Genomic DNA, 3,458 nt, shown 5'->3' with positions numbered 1-3,458 from the left:
TGAAGATAGAAAGTGTCTGCTAACACTTTGTAGTATTGTAGGATTCTGTTGAATTTTTCTGGAAATAAATGGATCTCAATTTTATGCGGGGGGCGGGGGGGAAGCAGATAGAAAGCATTTTCTCATTTTGGCCACATTCCAAGCAATGTGAAAAGTCTCCTTCACAGCTGGATCAAAACAGAAACCCCACAAACCCTACATTCCAAAGGGAAATTTTTTTCCAGCTTTTATTGCCATATGATTCCTTCAAAGTATTTCTCTCTCTTCAGAAAAGCTACTGCTCCCAACAGAGGAAGAAGTAGCCATTGGTATCAGTAATAATAAAAGCTATTATCCAGCTTGATTTTATTTAGGGGATGAAGCAAATTTTCCCATTTGTTCATTGTGATGGGGATAGAAGGTCAATAATGTGGTTTATCAAGATCTCCAAGGCTCTCTGACAAAAAAGCAATCCAGGAACACCTGTGTTTGGTACAGAAGAATGAATTCTGCTGCATTATATTGTCTGCATTCCCTCATGTAAGGAAAGATGCTCTCTTTTCTTGACATTGTTATTTCACTCACCAGTGCTTCTGTGGCAGGCACTCCTTTTCCCATTACAGACCATAGGCTGTCTGCTCCCCTTTGTACCAGACCCCAAAACATGCCAACTCTTATTCCAAATTTAGATGAAAACCCTTATTCTTTGCACAACAGTTGTGAGGATTTTTTCATGACAGATGAAAAGTACCTTGAGTACAATTTTTTAGATAAAAGATAAGGTAACCTTCTACAGGGCTGAAAGCAAGTCAGATCTGCACTGTCCTGGTAGGGTTGGCATGTCTCATGTGTTCCTGTGACATCTCAAATCCAAATTCTTACCCCTTGACCTAAAACATGCACACCTTTGGAAGAGCTGGGTCACCTATATAAGCTCTTACCAGCAACAGCAATGGAAAAGGAAGCTGGGTCTCTCCTTGATTACTTGGGAGTGAAGCCTGAAAGCTGCCAAGAAGCATTAAAATACTGGACAAGTTAACTGGAGAACTGGGAGGAAAAAAAACCTCTTCCTTTCCTGCAAGCTGACATTAAGCAATATCTCTACACAGTGCATAAGCACACCTGGATGGGAGATGAGATCAAGAGGATGGAGATGATCTCTACAATAGACTTGGGCTCCTGGCCAAAGCTACAAAAAGGAAAACAAAACTAATGTAGCTTTAAGCCTGACACTACATCCACCTGTTTTGTGCCTCTTTTTTCTGTCAGCTTCAACTGGAGAACACACTTTTGCTTATCTTTTATCTGCACAGCACTAGGTGCTTTTGTCTGCATAACCAGCTCCAAAAATGACTGCATTTTATTGTCAAGAGCAGGAATGATCATGGGTTTCTTCTATTTCAGAAAGATGCTGTGGGCTATAAGATGCTTTTGAATCTCTGAAAAGTTTGAAGAATAACACTACTTTAAGTAAAAATTTCAGAGCCTTCAAAGCCTTTTACAGTAACAGTAAAATGTAAGTAAAATGCCAGATGGCCAAATCATTGTCCAGTGCAGGCACCTCATTTGTGGTGACACGTGCTGGGAGATGCACATCACTGCTGGTTCATGTATCATAGTCAGGACTCATAGAAAAACAACTGGAATTAAATCTTGAAAGAAAAGAGCACAAAAGCAAGTTTTCTAATTCATGCAAAAAGTCAGCAAGACCCAGGCACAGAAACCTCACAAACACATCATTCAGGTCAATAATGACAACTGACTTCCAGGTTCCTCCGAGGTGCAAACTGTTCCTGTTAGAGTTCTGACAGTGTGTTGCCCAACTGCCCAGAGCTCTGAGATTAGAGCAGAAATACAAGCAGCAACAATGCTCTTGAAGATGACAAATGCATCCTTCTCAGCTGAGAATTTAGACAGCTTGTAGCTCTTTTAAAGGTGGGAGGAAGCATAAAATGTTACAGCACCACACATCAATACTGTAAAAAAAGAGATGTAAAAGATGAGCAATTACAAATAATCATGTTCCTACACTGTCAGAGAAAGCATGGAAATAAACACAGTACAAGATAAACACATAAGGTTTTCAGTCTCCTGGGGAAAGAGGTAACGACTCCCAACAGAAAAAAAGAAATACCTAAATTAAGATTGTAGATAACAGTACATTGTGATATCTTTAGTATCTGTTTTAGTACTACATTAGAAAAGTACTTGATTAAAAGCCAAAAAAAATTAAAACATTCTCAGTTACACAGATATGGCCATGTCGTCATGCAGCTGCCATTTCTCAGATTTCACAAAGAAAGTTAACACCTTACAGGCCTTCTCTTTCACCACTTTCAAAAGCAGTATCTGTAATGACAGGAGAAGCACCAGCTAACTCTATGGCTAAGGGCTGGTACAGGATTTGGAAGATTAAGGCTATATTCCTAACCCAATGACAGGCTGCCTATGACCCTGGTGAGATTAGTACCAGGGAAGTCAGTGTAGGATGCTCCAGAGTTCAAGCCCCTTCTCTGCCTGAAGTCACATCAGCTGTGCTTCTCCCTAGGCTTAGTCTCTCTCCCTAATCTACAATGCACAAGGGACACACAGATATTCAGTTTCTCTAGAACCCAGAGACTCTGCACTCACCCAAGGCTGCAGGTGATAACCAGCTCTGAAAGGGGGATGTGGGGCTGCATGATCAAGCACAGCAGTAAAGAGCCTGCTCCAGGCATGCACGTGCCTTCCCATGGAGCTGTAACGCAAAATAAAGCCGTTTCTACAGGACAGACTAAAAGAGTTAAATATCCTACCACCTAGCCAAACCAAGTCCTCACTTAAACTGAGATCCACGCGCTCCCAAGGCAGGTACCAGTCCTCCCTGGATTGTGTAGGGAAGGGTTCTCAGCCCTCAGTGCTGTGGATCCCACTACCTGATGGATAAAACCCCTTTTATCCCTAAAGACCACCACATTTCCACTTACTACAGATATGCTGGGAGATTCAAAGTTGGAGGCACAGAGTCACTGTAGTAGCAGGAATTATACAAGTATACCTCACAGAGAATTTGGGTAGATTAGCTCCTAATTTGGGACCACACTGTCCCCAAGGAGGCCCTGGTATTTTAAAATCATCAACTCAAGTTGGAGGCTGAATACCAAGAGAGATTGATGACAACAGCCACACACAAACTAACTTCTCTTCCCCTCTATCATAGCAAGTTAACTACCAAAGCAGTACTCATGACTATATTTCTACATAAATAAGAACTCCCACTGACATAAATATGAGTTTAGCATGAGCTAGACATACATAAATGTAATTCCTACTAATAGGCACATTTGGAGCTGTCAACAGTTATTTGAGTATAACACTAAGTAGCAGGAAGAGACAGCCATAAACACTCCATATTAATTCAACTTGCAAGAAGAAGGTCAGGGGATAAAAAGCAAAGCAAAATGAAATCCAGAACTTGTCAGATGGAAAAGGACAAAACC

The sequence above is a fragment of the Passer montanus genome, unplaced genomic scaffold (assembly GCF_014805655.1).
Source record: "Passer montanus isolate IOZ18808 unplaced genomic scaffold, ASM1480565v1 scaffold51, whole genome shotgun sequence".
Taxonomy (NCBI): Eukaryota; Metazoa; Chordata; class Aves; order Passeriformes; family Passeridae; genus Passer; species Passer montanus.
This window is presented reverse-complemented; position numbering follows the sequence as displayed.